Source organism: Arachis ipaensis, chromosome B3, assembly GCF_059453495.1.
Source record: "Arachis ipaensis isolate K30076 ecotype BB chromosome B3, ASM5945349v1, whole genome shotgun sequence".
Classification (NCBI taxonomy): Eukaryota; Viridiplantae; Streptophyta; class Magnoliopsida; order Fabales; family Fabaceae; genus Arachis; species Arachis ipaensis.
The window spans coordinates 112064150-112079574 of record NC_142438.1 but is presented as its reverse complement, the minus strand read 5'-3'; the positions used below and the strand labels follow the sequence as shown (position 1 = coordinate 112079574).

The 15425-nt window shown below is 39.4% G+C and overlaps 1 non-coding gene across 1 annotated transcript; it reads right to left on the bottom strand.

Moving 5' to 3' along the window:
- Positions 1-2600: 2600 nt before the first annotated feature.
- On the bottom strand, positions 2601-2708 carry LOC148572061 (small nucleolar RNA R71). Its single transcript, XR_015908656.1, has one exon. It is a non-coding gene; the product is annotated as a small nucleolar RNA R71 (small nucleolar RNA).
- Between the last annotated feature and the right edge of the window lie 12717 nt (positions 2709-15425).

Sequence of the window (15425 nt, the reverse complement as noted above, 5' to 3'; positions counted from 1 at the left end):
GAGAGACTAGTGTTAGAGCAAGTTTAGTTCAAGCAGAATCTGCCAATTTCAATCACTTGCTGAGTTTGATAACTCAAGTATTACCAATCACTTGACCAAAGCCAAAAGGGAGAAAAATATCTAAATTAAATTGAAAGCAATCTTAAACAGAGCAAAGCAATCTTAAATCTGAAAATACCTCAAATAATATTAAATAAAATATGCGGATCTTAACATGAAAAGTTCATAAGCCAATTGGGCAACATATCTAATACAAGCATTGGGTAATTTTCTTCTTATTTTGTTTTCAAAAAGTTTTCAAAAATTTTTCAAAAATATTCTCTTCTTTTTCGTTTTTTTTCAAAAAATGTTTTCAAAAATATTATTTTTTCTTCAGAATTTTTAAGAATGAATTCTAGTGTTTCATGAAACATGTTGAATCCTATCTGGCTGTAAAGCCATACCCAAACTGTTTTGGGATTGGTCTTCAACTAATCACCTCAATGGATGTAATTTACATACTAAAGCTTGGCTGGCTATTAAGCCATGCCTGACCCTTTGATTGGAGCTTTAGACTGAAGAGCATAAGATTCCTGGAATTCATATTAAAAATTTTGGAATCCTTATTTTTCTTTTTCAAATGATTTTCGAAAAAAAATTAAAAGAAAATACAAAAAAATCATAAAATCATAAAAATAAAAAAAATATTTGTGTTTCTTGTTTGAGTCATGTGTCATGTTATAAGTTTGGTGTCAATTGCATATTCATCCTGCATTTTTCGAAAATTCATGCATTCATAGTGTTCTTCATGATCTTCAAGTTGTTCTTGGTAAGTCTTCTTGTTTGATCTTGATGTTTTCATGTTTTGTGTCTTTTCTTGTTTTACATGTGCATTTTTGCATCCATAGAGTCTAAACATGAAAGATTTCTAAGTTTGGTGTCTTGCATGTTTTCTTTGCATAAAAAAATTTTCAAAACTATGTTCTTGATGTTGATCATGATCTTCATAGTGTTCTTGGTGTTCATCTTGACATTCATAATATTCTTGCATGCATTCATTGTTTTGATCCAAAATTTTCATGCATTGCATCATTTTCATGTTTTTCTCTCTCATCATAAAAATTCAAAAAATCAAAAAAATATCTTCCCCTTTTTCTCTCTTAAAATTTCAAAAATTAGATTTGATTTTCTCAAAAATTTTTAAAATCTAGTTATTTTTATGAGTCAAATCAAATTTTCAATTTAAAAATCTTATCTTTTTCAAAATCTTTTTCAAAAATCAAATCTTTTTCATTTTTCTTATTTATTTTCGAAAATTCTAAAAATATTTTTCAAAAATCTTTTTATTAACTTTGTATCATAATTTTCGAAAATAACATCATCAATTAATGTTTTGATTCAAAAATTTCAAGTTTGTTACTTACTTGTTAAGAAAGATTCAAACTTTAAGTTCTAGAATCATACCTTGTGATTTCTTGTGAATCAAGTCATTAATTGTGATTTTAAAAATCAAATCTTTTTCAAAACTAATTTCAATCATATCTTTTCAAAAAAAAAATTATCTTCTTATCTTATCTTTTTCAAAATTTGATTTTAAAATATCTTTTCTAACTTCTTATCTTCTTATCTTTTCAAAAAAATTGATTTTCAAAATTTGTTTCAACTAACTAACTAACTTTTTGTTTGTTTCTTATCTTTTTCAAAACCACCTAACTAACCCTCTCTCTCTAATTTTCGAAAATACCCCCCTCTTTTTCAAAATTTCTTTTCAATTAATTAATTATTTTAATTTTTGATTTTAATTTTCGAAAACCACTAAACTTTTTCAAAAACTATTTTCGAAAATCACTAACCCATTTTTCAAAAATAATTTTCGAAAATCCTTCTCCCTCATCTCCTTCTAATTATTTATTCATCTACTAACACTTCTCTTCATCTCACATCACTGCTCCTATCCTTACCCCTGTGTTTGGATTCTTCATTCTTCTTCACCCCTATTCCTTTTCTTCTTTTACTAACATTAAGGAACCTCTTTACTGTGACATAGAGGATTCCTCTTCTTTTCTTGTTCTCTTCTCTTTCTTATGAGCAGGAACAAGGAAAAAGGCATTCTTGTTGAAGCTGATCCAGAACCTGAAAGGACTCTGAAGAGAAAACTAAGAGAAGCTAAATTACAACAATCCAGAGACAACCTTATTGAAAATTTCGAACAAGTAAAGGAGATGGCAGCCGAACCCAACAACAATAATGCAAGGAGAATGCTTGGTGACTTTACTGCACCAAATTCCAATTTACATGGAAGAAGCATATCCATTCCTGCCATTGGAGCAAACAATTTTGAGCTGAAACCTCAGCTAGTTTCTCTGATGCAGCAGAACTGCAAGTTTCATGGACTTCCATCTGAAGATCCTTTTCAGTTCTTAACTGAATTCTTGCAGATCTGTGATACTGTTAAGATTAATGGAGTAGATCCTGAAGTCTACAGGCTCATGCTTTTCCCTTTTGCTGTAAGAGACGGAGCTAGAGTGTGGTTGGACTCTCAACCCAAAGACAGCCTGAACTCTTGGGATAAGCTGGTCACGACTTTCTTAGCCAAGTTCTTTCCTCCTCAAAAGCTGACCAAGCTTAGAGTCGATGTTCAGACCTTCAGACAGAAGGAAGGTGAATCCCTCTATGAAGCTTGGGAAAGATACAAGCAGCTGACCAAAAAGTGTCCTTCTGACATGCTTTCAGAATGGACCATCCTGGATATATTCTATGATGGTTTATCTGAGCTATCAAAGATGTCATTGGATACTTCTACAGGTGGATCCATTCACCTAAAGAAAACGCCTGCAGAAGCGCAAGAACTCATTGGCATGGTTGCTAATAACCAGTTCATGTACACTTCTGAGAGGAATCCTGTGAGTAATGGGATGCCTATGAAGAAGGGAGTTTTTGAAATTGATACTCTGAATGCCATATTGGCTCAGAATAAAATATTGACTCAGCAAGTCAATATGATTTCTCAGAGTCTGAATGGAATGCAAGCTGCATCCAACAGTACTGATAAACCCATATTTCATGAGTTCTTTTGTGCTTAATTAGAGTGATTTATTCAACTCTTCACCTACTTATTCACATTAATTGCATAGTTTTACTTTCCCTTCCTTATTATGTCATATAATGAAAAATATGTTTTCTAAGCTTTAAAAATTAATTATTTTAATTACCTTTATTTCCATTCGATGCCGTGATTAGTGTGTTGAGTAGTTTCAGATTTTCTAAAGGCAGAATGACTTAAAAGGATGGAAAAAGGAAACATACTAGAATGGAAGGAGGAAGCAAAACAGAGCTTTAAAGAAACTGGTATCCACGCAATCGCATGGATGACGCGATCACGTGCCAAGCACGAATCAGCAGCGACGCGGCCTGACGCGACCGCTCGCCTCAAGCAGAATACACATGATGCGGTCGCATGACTGACGCGACCGCGAGGCAAGGAAAAGCTCCGAATGACGCGACCGCGTGACCCACGCGGACGCGTGACAGAGGCCACGCACCAGAAATTACAGAATACGCCCCCAGCGAATTCTGAAGCCCTTTTTGGCCCAGATCCAAGTACAGACAGCATAGACCAGAGGTTATAAAGTGTGGGAATGCTTCCATTCAAAAGAGAGCTCGCATATTTTCACCTTTCAATGATTTAGATTTAGTTGAGAGGGAGATCTTCTCTCTCTCTCTCTTTTAGGATTTAGGATTTCTTCTTGTTTTAAGAGTAACTCTGGATCCAGGTTTAATGTTCTTTTAGTATTACTTCTATTTATTTATTCCAACATTTTAATTGATTATTATTATAAGTTGATCTAAGAATTCTTCCATGTTACAGACAGTTATTTGAATTAATGATAATTTGAGGTATTTTCAGTTTATGATTGTTCTCTTTGATTTAAGTTGCCATTGCTTCCCATCTAAGGGCACTTTTATTATTTCAGCAATTTACTTTTTCCCCTTTTAGTTTTGGTTAAGAATTCAGTAACTCAACAGTTATTAAACTCAACATAATTGATAATCGTTATCTTGCTAATTAAGTTGAACTTAAATAATCCCAACCTTTTCTTAGGAAATAATTAGGATTCAAAGGTCAATTTAATTAGTCCCTTGACTTTCCTTTGCTCCGGTAAAGGTTGACCAAGTAGAATTAAGATACAACTTTCATTATTGTTGAGAAGGGTAACTAAGTTGGACTTCTAATTTCCCTTATCTTGCCAAAAGTTGTTTTACAGTTATTATTTATTTTTACTTGCCATTTAATTCACTCGTCATTTAAATTACTTGCTTCTTACCTTCTAAACCCCGATTACAACCTTTATAGCCAATAATAAGAACACACTTCCTCGCAGTTCCTTGAGAAGACGACCCGAGGTTTGAATACTCGGTTAACAATTTTTAAAGGGGTTTGTTACTTGTGACACCCAACACGTTTGTAAGAAAGGTTGATTGCTTGGTTTAGTAACTATACTCACAACGAGAGTTTCTATAACCTCTAAACCATTAGTCTTCTACATCTTTCAAAAAATGGCGCCGTTGCCGGGGAACTGCTAACGTGTGCCTTATTATTGGTTATTGTAAATATTTTTCTTTTGCTTGTTTAATTATTGTTGTTTTTCCTTTTTCTCTTTATTTGCTACTATGAACTCTCACCCCTCTCGCTTTGAGTTTGGTTCTAATATTGTTAAAGGAAATAGAAGTTATAGCAGGAATGTGCATCAAGGTCAGACCAATCAAGGATGGATGGAGCTAAGAGGATCTAATCAACCCTTTAGGCAGCAACGCCCTCCGAGATATCCTGGACAAAGACCATTCTACCGTGCATACCCAGCTGTAAGACATGGTGGACAACCTTGTAACTACCAACAAGCCCCACCCCGCGCATATGAACCATCCTTTCAACATAACCTCGAACCACCACACTCACAAGCTTTTCTTCACCATTCGCCATCATATGATCCTTCCTTACCCCAATACCAATCCAATCATTCCCAATCATCACCACTTTCCTTTGTATCATGTCCAAGTCTGGCAAACCGCGAAGCAAAGGATCGCCTGAAAGAAACAATGATTAAATTTCAAACAACAATTCAACAACTGGAGCAAGCACTAATTCAATGGGCCACTAGGCGCTCAAATATACAAGGATCAACCACAGCTCCATGTGGACAGCCCAATGAAGAGCGTAGCATGAAAGAAATACTAGAGACTCCAGTGGACAAGACAGAAAATGAATTCGTACTAGAACAAGTGGAAGAAGCTGTCATTGTTCAAAAAGAAGAGTTGGTTGAAGATCTAGGCGATGCTGAACTTCCTTGGGAATACAGAATTGAGGAAAACTCCGTCCAAGACACTACAGTTGAAGCTAAGGAGGATACCGTACAATCTCCAAGGCAAGTCGTTTACAAAGAATCAGACGGAATAATCCAAGAAGCAAATTTCCTTGATGATGATAGTCACAAGTCTAGTGCTCCTAGTGATGAACTTGCGTCCGCAAGTCAATTCTCTGAGATCGAAGAATCTTCCCCAAGTGAATATGAAGATGATGCGGAGGTAGATTTCTCTCAACCTCCAATCTATGACTCAAGTGATGAGGAAGACGTAGAAGACTTTGACCAGAATACAGATACAATCGAAGATCTTTGCAAGGAAGTGGAAGAATTCACAGAAGAGCACAAGGAAACGGAACTTGCAGAACCACCAAAAACACCTATCCTACGGCCATTGCCACCCAATACAAGCTTCAAGTGGGTACAATCCTTAACTTATAATTTTACTTATTCACTTGAATTTGGTTTGCTTGAAACAGATGGCCAGCTTAGAGCTCTTTGCGGCTTTAAGAGTAAGAGGGAAATGGCTCGTATTCAGAGCTGGTGCACCAGGTTCAATAAGGTTCCACGCTTCACCTCGAAGTACACAGATTGGTATCGTGCTCAATTGCATGGATCACGGAGAACGTTTGGTTGCCACGGTGAGATTCTACTCTTTAACCCGCCCGAATGGAAACTTACAAATCAAAACGGAGGCGGATCTAAAAACACAGCTTGGGATCATGGATTATGTTCTGACATTCGTCATCCCAGGAGGCTGGATATCTGTTTAAAGCTGCGCAGAAGCTTTACATGCCTAGTTTGGGACCCCGGAGGCTATTGGCATTCCAAGCACTGGTGGAGATTTTTGGACGAATTTAAACACAAGCCACTATAACAGGATACTCTTCCAATGTCCAACTTAAGGACTTTAACTAAAAGTGCTAGGTGGGAGACAACCCACCATGGTATAGTCGCTTCTTTTTCAATTTATTTCTTGTTAATTGCTTTCAATTTTTTCGTTTTTCATTTTAATTTATTAAACCTGGAATCATGCATAAGCATCCATGATAGTCATTGCATTCTGCACTTTTCATGCATAAAAAAAAGTGTTTGCACAACGCGACCGCATGCCCCATGCGATCGCGTCATATCGCGAAAAACACCACCCATGCGACCGCGTGACCCACGCGGCCGCGTGATATATATATCGGCGTAAGGATCCAATGAACAGAAAGTTGGGCTGGAATCGTGCGGCCTTTGTGCGTTTCGCACAAATTGGCCCACGCGATCGCATGCCCCATGCGATCGCGTCACTTACCCAATACCAATCCCACGCGACCGCGTGAGCGACGCGATCGCGTCGCATGGATTGCACATCGCTCCAAAAGGAGACAGAGAGTTGCGCTAAAACGGCACTGGAGTCGTGCGTTTAGCACGACTTCCAGCGACGCGATCGCGCGACCCATGCGATTGCGTCACCCTTCTTTCCCCCTCGCATGCGATCGCGCACCCCACGCGATCGCGTCACTCCCATTCTCGTCCCAACCACGCGACCGCGTGCCCCACGCGGCCGCGTGGATTCAAAAATATAACCCCCCCCAGCCCGCGAACCCTATCAGTCGTGCAGCCCTCACCCCCAACCCTCTTCCCCTTCTCTGCCTCCTCTCCCTCCAACCACCACCCACCACCTTCCAGACGCCGCCGCCGACCCTCCACCGCCGCCGTACCACCCCCTCCCCTACTCTCTCCTTCCTTCTTCCTCTCTCCTCCCCTTTCCACCGCTGCTCGCCGCCACCACCGCCCACCACCGCCAGCCATCCACCGCGCCCCACCCCTTCAGCCAGCAACCCCAACCCCCACCTCCCACCCCTATCCTCTCCCTCCAACCACCACCCACCACCTAAACCCTTTCTCCGACACCAACCCCCTCCGCCGCCACCACCGTGTCGCCGTGCACCACCACCGCGCCAGACGCCGTCGCAGCCACCTTCTTCCCTGTTCCACCCCTTCCGCTTACCAGGTTCCGTAACATGCAACCATTTTTTTTATCTGTTCGTCACTTTTCTGTATTTTTTATTCCGTTTATGTTCATAATTAGGATAGTTAGACTTGCATGTTGTAGTGGATTTTTAGGTTGTTAAGTAGCTTAGGCTGTAGTTAGTGGATCTAGGTCTGTTTACTTGCACTGTTCTTACTTCTGTTTTACCCTATGTGCAAATCTGTTGCTGCTATAATCATGATTCATATGCTGCTTTCTTGTATGTTGCTGCTGTTTATATTGAGTTTTTATGTTTATTTTATATCTATGTACATGCGGCTTGATTTTTTTAATTCATATGAACTGATTAAATTGCTGTTTATTTTCCGGGACAATCCAATTTTAGCCAGAATGCTGCCCAAATTTTTTTTTAAAATTATTTTCATTCATGTTTTGGTTTGGCATTTCTGAAATCTGTTTTACTTTGCTTTACCCAAACCTTTACATGCATGCTATGGCAGACTTTCTCATCCTTTTTAATTTCCTGGTTCATAAACTGCTTGTTCAATTATGAGTACTTCTATTCTTACCTGTGAATCCTTGTTACATGGAATTTTTCTATGCCACTTACATTCCTAACTCACTGATTTTAAATTACTAATTTCTTTTTCAAATCCTAACCATACTAACCCTTTTGGTCTCTTTTCTGATTATTTTCACTTTCCTCTAACTTTCTAACCATGGCATATTGCTTATTTTTTTCCATTTAACATAAATTCACTCACATTTCAATTACTCATTTTCCTTATTCTATTTCTCCCATACCGCTTTGAGTTTCCTTTGTTTAATTGCCTATTTGCTTTCCTATTTTTTTATCCATTCCTGAATTTCTGTTTTTCAGGATGTCTGCCTCACACAGGAAAGGTAAAGGCAAGGCCACTGGCAAGCGCAAAAGAGGAGATTCCTCCCAGTCCATCATTTCTTTGATGCACGATACCTCATGGCGGGAGAAGAATTTCACACAGCAGGAAAAAGCTGACCAGCTGCTCCCTTCAAATGATCCTATAAAATTTGCAAACTGGTACTGTGAACTCAAGTACCCGGCTTTTGCAAACTCCAGAAATCTATACCTGGAACATACCTTGAATATTCCAGAAGCCCTCCAGCAGTACACTACTGAGCAAATCAAGCAAAGGGGCTGGTACTTTCTGGAGAGACCACTGACAGAGGTCAATGCATCTTGGGTCCGGGAATTCTATTGCAACTACTACCTTACTACCCTAGATGCAGTGAACCTGAGGGAAAAGCAAATTCTGGTCACAGAGGAAGCCATAGAGACCATTCTCCAGCTCCCAGCCAAGTCCGATCAGCCAGATGGTTTTGCACAGGCTGAGGAGGACATGGGCCAGATGCAGTTTGACTGGGATGCCGTAAAGGCACGGATAGCTCTCGACCCTGCTGTTCCTTGGGAGATGGGTCAGAACACCACTATGCCTAGATGGATCAAGAGAGTGTACTTAAATGATGAGGCTCGGCTATGGCATCAGATCTTGAGTAATTTTGTGATGCCGAGTACTCACGAGATGGAGATCCCGGCTACCATGATCACCCTCCTTTGGTGTGTGCTGGAGGGTAAGGACATATACTTACCTCGTTTTATCCGGCATTATATGGCCAGGGCCCACGTACGAGGCACCCTCCCCTTTCCTTACCTGGTTACACGGCTAGGCCGTCAGGCTGATGTGCATTGGGAGGATGCCGATGAGAGACCACCAGCAGCGGACTGCAGGAAGATCATCCCGCACAGCAGGAACTTCCTTGCTTTGGGCTACAGACCACCACCTGTCACTGCTACTGATGAGACAGCGCCTCCGTCTACTGGACCCTCTTCATCCACAGCAGCCCCAGCTGCTCCTGCTGCCACCACTGCACCTCCACCCGCCTCTGAGCTGGTCTATCACCTCGTGCACCGTCTATTCCGCCAGCTTGATCAGATGGAGCACCGTAACAGGCACCGGTATGAGAGATTAGAGCGCCGCAGCAAGCGACGCTATTCCCATCTGAAGCTGATGATCAGACAGGGCACCGACATCCCCTCCGAGCCCGACACCCCTTCAGAGCCATCAGAGGATGAGCACGAGGAGGAGGATGAGCACGAGGAGGAGCCTCATTCCCAGACGGAGACTCATCAGCAGGCAGCCATAGAGCAGGCTGCCCCGCATCAGGAGGTTATGCCCCAGATAGAGGCTGCAGATCCGGAGATCCCGCTCCAGTCCGTCCCACCTCCACAGCAGCCAGACCCTCAGCCCACCACCACCACGGAGACCCCAGCTACCATCCCTACCATTGATGACACTCCTTCACACCAGGCTTGATTGAGCATCGAGGATGATGCTTCATTTTAAGTGTGGGGAGGTCGCCATCTCTGGCGTTTATTTTGGTGAACCACTACATACTTTTTCTTTTATTTTGGATATTTTTCTGTATTTTTCTCTTTTTCTTTTATTGTTATTTTCTGAGTACTTATACATTGCTACTTGTGTATTTTACTCTATGTGCTGCATTTTGCATCTTTAGTTCATACTTTAGCCATTTAGTTTATTTTAGTTATTTAGTTTAGTTTACAATTCTGATTTATTAGTGGATTAATTAGTATAGTTTACCCTTTTTAGCATAAGATAGTATAGTTTAAATAGAAAAATATAAAAAGGAAGTAAACTAGAAACTTTAACAGAATCAAAACAACCCACACCTTGTATATATAGCATTACATGTTAGTTGACAACATTTCATCAAGGAGGAACATTAAAACTTTAAAAGCTACCCTAAATAATTTTTTTTCAAGAGAATAATGGGAATTTTTAACTAAACCTGCATACAATATATGAATGATATATGATGCTTGAGTTAGAGAACACACAGCCTGTGAGTCTTGAGCTTAAATTGTATGGTTGCATTCAAACCATAATTTCATTTCTATGTGTCACATTTCTTTTTATTTTGATGTTCTTTACTTTGCTTTAATCTATATGTCCAATTATAGAATATAAAATAGATACATACCAAGAGAATGATTGAAGCCATCATTTGATTTTAGCTCACTCACCCCAAATTAGCCTACCTTTTACATTACCCTTGTTAGCCCCCTTGAGCCTTTTAAAACCCCTTTATTCTATTTATCCAAATTACTAGCCTTAAGTAGAAAAACAAAATAAAATTCCAAGTGAATCCTTGGTTAGCTTAAGATAGAAAATTATAAATAGAGTTAAATGTGGGAAACCTTTTGGGAACATGGATGATAGAAACAAAAGGTAGAGAAGTTAAAAGGAATAAAATAAAATTTGGGAAGCATGCTCATGAGAAAATCTAAATGATTCAATTATATGTGCATTAAAAAAAAGTTAATTTTTTTCAGCATTTAAATAAAAGGGGATACAAAAGAAATTCCCCAATGCAAAATAAAAACAATGCACATGGGATAAAAAAATGATAAAAAGTGAAACATGAGCATGTAACAATAAGTGGGAAATTATGGGAAAATAGGTAAAGAAGTTTTATCTTGCTGAATATGTATGTTAGGTGAGATCTTAGTCTAATTAAGGATTCACTTATTAGCTCACTTGACCCTATACATAAATCCTTACCTTTACCTTGACCACATTACAACCTTAATTAAGACCTCATGACTTTTTGGTATGACTATATTCTATAATTGTTGATTGGTTAGATGAAAAACAAAGCTGTAGAAATTAAGAATAAAAAGAAAAATAGAGTGAATAAACCCAATAAACACTGAGTGACTAGAGAGTAAACACAAAATCCAGTGAGGGTTCAATAACTCATCAACATATATCTGTGCTCAAAATTTACTAATTGTTTTGCAAGTTTGTACAATGTTTTCTTTCCCATCTCATTTGCTAAAGTACTTTATTATTTAAGGGTTGGCTATATATATATATATATACATAACTCCTTGAGAATGTGAATTAACTTAGCTACATGTAAACTTTATGTATGAGTGGATGAATTAGAAATTGCATGACTCATTAGGTAGATGCATTTAGCATAGGTTGCATTTCATAACATTCCATCACTTTAACCTTAATTATTTACCTTGGATTTAGCATGAGGATATGCTAGTGTTTAAGTGTGAAGAGGTTGATAAACCCATATTTCATGAGTTCTTTTGTGCTTAATTAGAGTGATTTATTCAACTCTTCACCTACTTATTCACATTAATTGCATAGTTTTACTTTCCCTTCCTTATTATGTCATATAATGAAAAACATGTTTTCTAAGCTTTAAAAATTAATTATTTTAATTACCTTTATTTCCATTCGATGCCGTGATTAGTGTGTTGAGTAGTTTCAGATTTTCTAAAGGCAGAATGACTTAAAAGGATGGAAAAAGAAAACATACTAGAATGGAAGGAGGAAGCAAAACGGAGCTTTAAAGAAACAGGTATCCACGCGATCGCATGGATGACGCGATCGCGTGCCAAGCACGAATCAGCAGCAACGCGGCCGCATGCCTGACGCGACCGCGCGCCTCAAGCAGAATACACATGACGCGGTCGCATGACTGACGTGACCGCGTGGCAAGGAAAAGCTCCGAATGACGCAACCGCGTGACCCACGCGGACGCGCGTGACAGAGGGCACGCACCAGAAATTACAGAATACGCCCCTAGCGAATTCTGAAGCCTTTTTTGGCCTAGATCCAAGTACAGACAGCATAGACCAGAGGTTATAAAGTGTGGGAATGCTTCCATTCAAAAGAGAGCTCGCATATTTTCACCTTTCAATGATTTAGATTTAGTTGAGAGGGAGATCTTCTCTCTCTCTCTCTTTTAGGATTTAGGATTTCTTCTTGTTTTAAGAGTAACTCTGGATCCAGGTTTAATGTTCTTTTAGTATTACTTCTATTTATTTATTCCAACATTTGAATTGATTATTATTATAAGTTGATCTAAGAATTCTTCCATGTTACAGACAGTTATTTGAATTAATGATAATTTGAGGTATTTTCAGTTTATGATTGTTCTCTTTGATTTAAGTTGCCATTGCTTCCCATCTAAGGACACTTTTATTATTTCAGCAATTTACTTTTTCCCCTTTTGGTTTTGGTTAAGAATTCAGTAACTCAACAATTATTAAACTCAACATAATTGATAATCGTTATCTTGCTAATTAAGTTGAACTTAAATAATCCCAACCTTTTCTTAGGAAATAATTAGGATTCAAAGGTCAATTTAATTAGTCCCTTGACTTTCCTTTGCTCCGGTAAAGGTTGACCAAGTAGAATTAAGATACAACTTTCATTATTGTTGAGAAGGGTAACTAAGTTGGACTTCTAATTTCCCTTATCTTGCCAAAAGTTGTTTTCAGTTATTATTTATTTTTACTTGCCATTTAATTCACTCGTCATTTAAATTACTTGCTTCTCACCTTCTAAACCCCGATTACAACCTTTATAGCCAATAATAAGAACACACTTCCTCGCAGTTCCTTGAGAAGACGACCCGAGGTTTGAATACTCGGTTAACAATTTTTAAAGGGGTTTGTTACTTGTGACACCCAACACGTTTGTAAGAAAGGTTGATTGCTTGGTTTAGTAACTATACTCACAACGAGAGTTTTTATAACCTCTAAACCATCAGTCTTCTACAGCTTTCAAGTACTCAAGAGGTGAATTACTTAGGTGAACCTTATGGAAACACCTATAATCCATCATGGAGAAATCATCCAAATCTCTCAGGGAAGGATCAGCAAAAGCCTCAACAAGGCTTTAATAATGGTGGAAGAAACAGGTTTAACAATAATAAACCTTTTCCATCATCCACTCAGCAACAGATAGAGAACTCTGAACAAAATACCTCTAATTTAGCAAACTTAGTCTCTGATCTGTCCAAGGCCACTGTAAGTTTCATGAATGAAACAAGGTCTTCCATTAGAAATTTGGAAGCACAAGTGGGCCAGCTGAGTAAAAGGATCACTGAAATCCCTCCTAGTACTCTCCCAAGCAATACAGAAGAAAATACAAAAGGAGAGTGCAAGGCCATTGAATTGATTACCATGGCCGAACCTGTAAGGGAAGGAGAGGACGTGAATCCCAGTGAGGAAGACCTCCTGGGACATCTAGTGATCAATAAGGAGCTTCCCTCTGAGGAACCAAAGGACTCTGTGGCTCATTTAGAGACCATAGAGATTCCATTGAACCTTCTTATGCCATTCATGAGCTCTGATGAGTATTCCTCTTCTAAAGAGAATGAGGATGTTACTGAAGAGAAAGCTGCCAAGTTCCTTGGTGCAATCATGAAGCTGAATGCCAAATTATTTGGCATTGAAACTTGGGAAGATGAACCTCCCTTGTTCACCAATGAACTAAGTGATCTGGATCAACTGACATTGCCTCAGAAGAAACAGGATCCAGAAAAGTTCTTAATACCTTGTACCATAGGCACCATGATCTTTAAGGCTCTGTGTGACCTTGGTTCAGGAATAAACCTCATGCCCCTATCTGTAATAGAGAAACTGGGAATCTTTGGGGTGCAAGCTGCTAAAATCTCATTAGAGATGGCAGACAATTCAAGAAAACAGGCATATGGACAAGTAGAAGACGTGTTAGTAAAGGTTGAAGGCCTTTACATCCCTACTGATTTCATAGTCCTAGATACTGGGAAGGATGAGGATGAATCCATCATCCTAGGAAGACCTTTCCTAGCCATAGCAAGAGCTGTGATTGATATGGACAGAGGAGAATTGATCCTTCAAATAAATGAGGACAAACTTGTGTTTACAACTCAAGGATCTCTCTCTGCATCCATGGAGAGGAAGCATAAAAAGCTTCTCTCAAAGCAGAGTCAACCAAAGCCCCCACAGTCAGACTCTAAGTTTGGTGTTGGGAGGCCACAACCAAACTCTAAGTTTGGTGTCAAACCCCCATATCCAAACTCTAAGTTTGGTGTTGGGAGGTCTCAATAAAGCTCTGCACATCTGTGAGGCTCCATGAGAGCCCACTGTCAAGCTATTGACATTAAAGAAGCGCTTGTTGGGAGGCAACCCAATGTTTATTTATCTAATTTTCATTGTTTTTCATGTTTTATTAGGTTCATGATTATGTGGAGTCACAAAATAAATATAAAAATTGAAAACAGAATCAAAAACAGCAGAAGAAAAATCACACCCTGGAGGAAGACCTTACTGGCGTTTAAACGCCAGTAAGAAGCATGTTTTGGGCGTTCAACGCCAGAACAGAGCATGGTTCTGGCGTTGAACGCCATAAATGGGCAGCATCTGGGCGTTTGAACGCCAGAAATGCACCCTGGAGAAGAGCTGGCGCTAAACGCCCAGAACAAGCATGGTTCTGGCGTTCAACGCCAGAAATGGGCAACAAATGGGCGTTCAACGCCCAGAACAAGCACCAATCTGGCGCTGAACACCCAGAGTTGTATGCAAGAGCATTTTGAATGCCTAATTTGGTGTAAGGTTGTAACTCCTTGAACACCTCAGGATCTGTGGACCCCACAGGATCCCCACCTACCTCCACTCACTTCTTCTCACCCCACTTTCACATAATCCCATAAACACTCTTCCCCAAAACCCTTCACCAATCACCTCAATCTCTCTTCCCCATCACCTCTTCACCACTCACATCCATCCACTCTTCCCCATAAACCTACCTCATAAACTCCACCTACCTTCAAAATTCAAAATCAATTTCCCACCCAAACCCACCCTAAATGGCCGAACTTACCCCCCTCCCTTCCCTATATATAACCCTCCATTCTTCCTCATTTTCACACAACACAACCCTATTTTCTCTTCTTGGCCGAAACACACCTCCCCCATCCTCTCCATATTTTTTTCTTCTTCTTCATCTATTCTTTCTTCTCTTGCTCGAGGGCGAGCAAAATTCTAAGTTTGGTGTGGTAAAAGCATAAGCTTTTTGTTTTTCCATTACCATTGATGGCACCCAAGACCGGAGAATCCTCTAGAAAAGGGAAAGGGAAGACAAAAGCTTCCACCTCCGAGTCATGGGAGATGGAAAGGTTCATCTCCAAAGCTCATCAAGACCACTTCTATGATGTTGTGGCCAAGAAGAAGGTGATCCCCGAGGTCCCTTTCA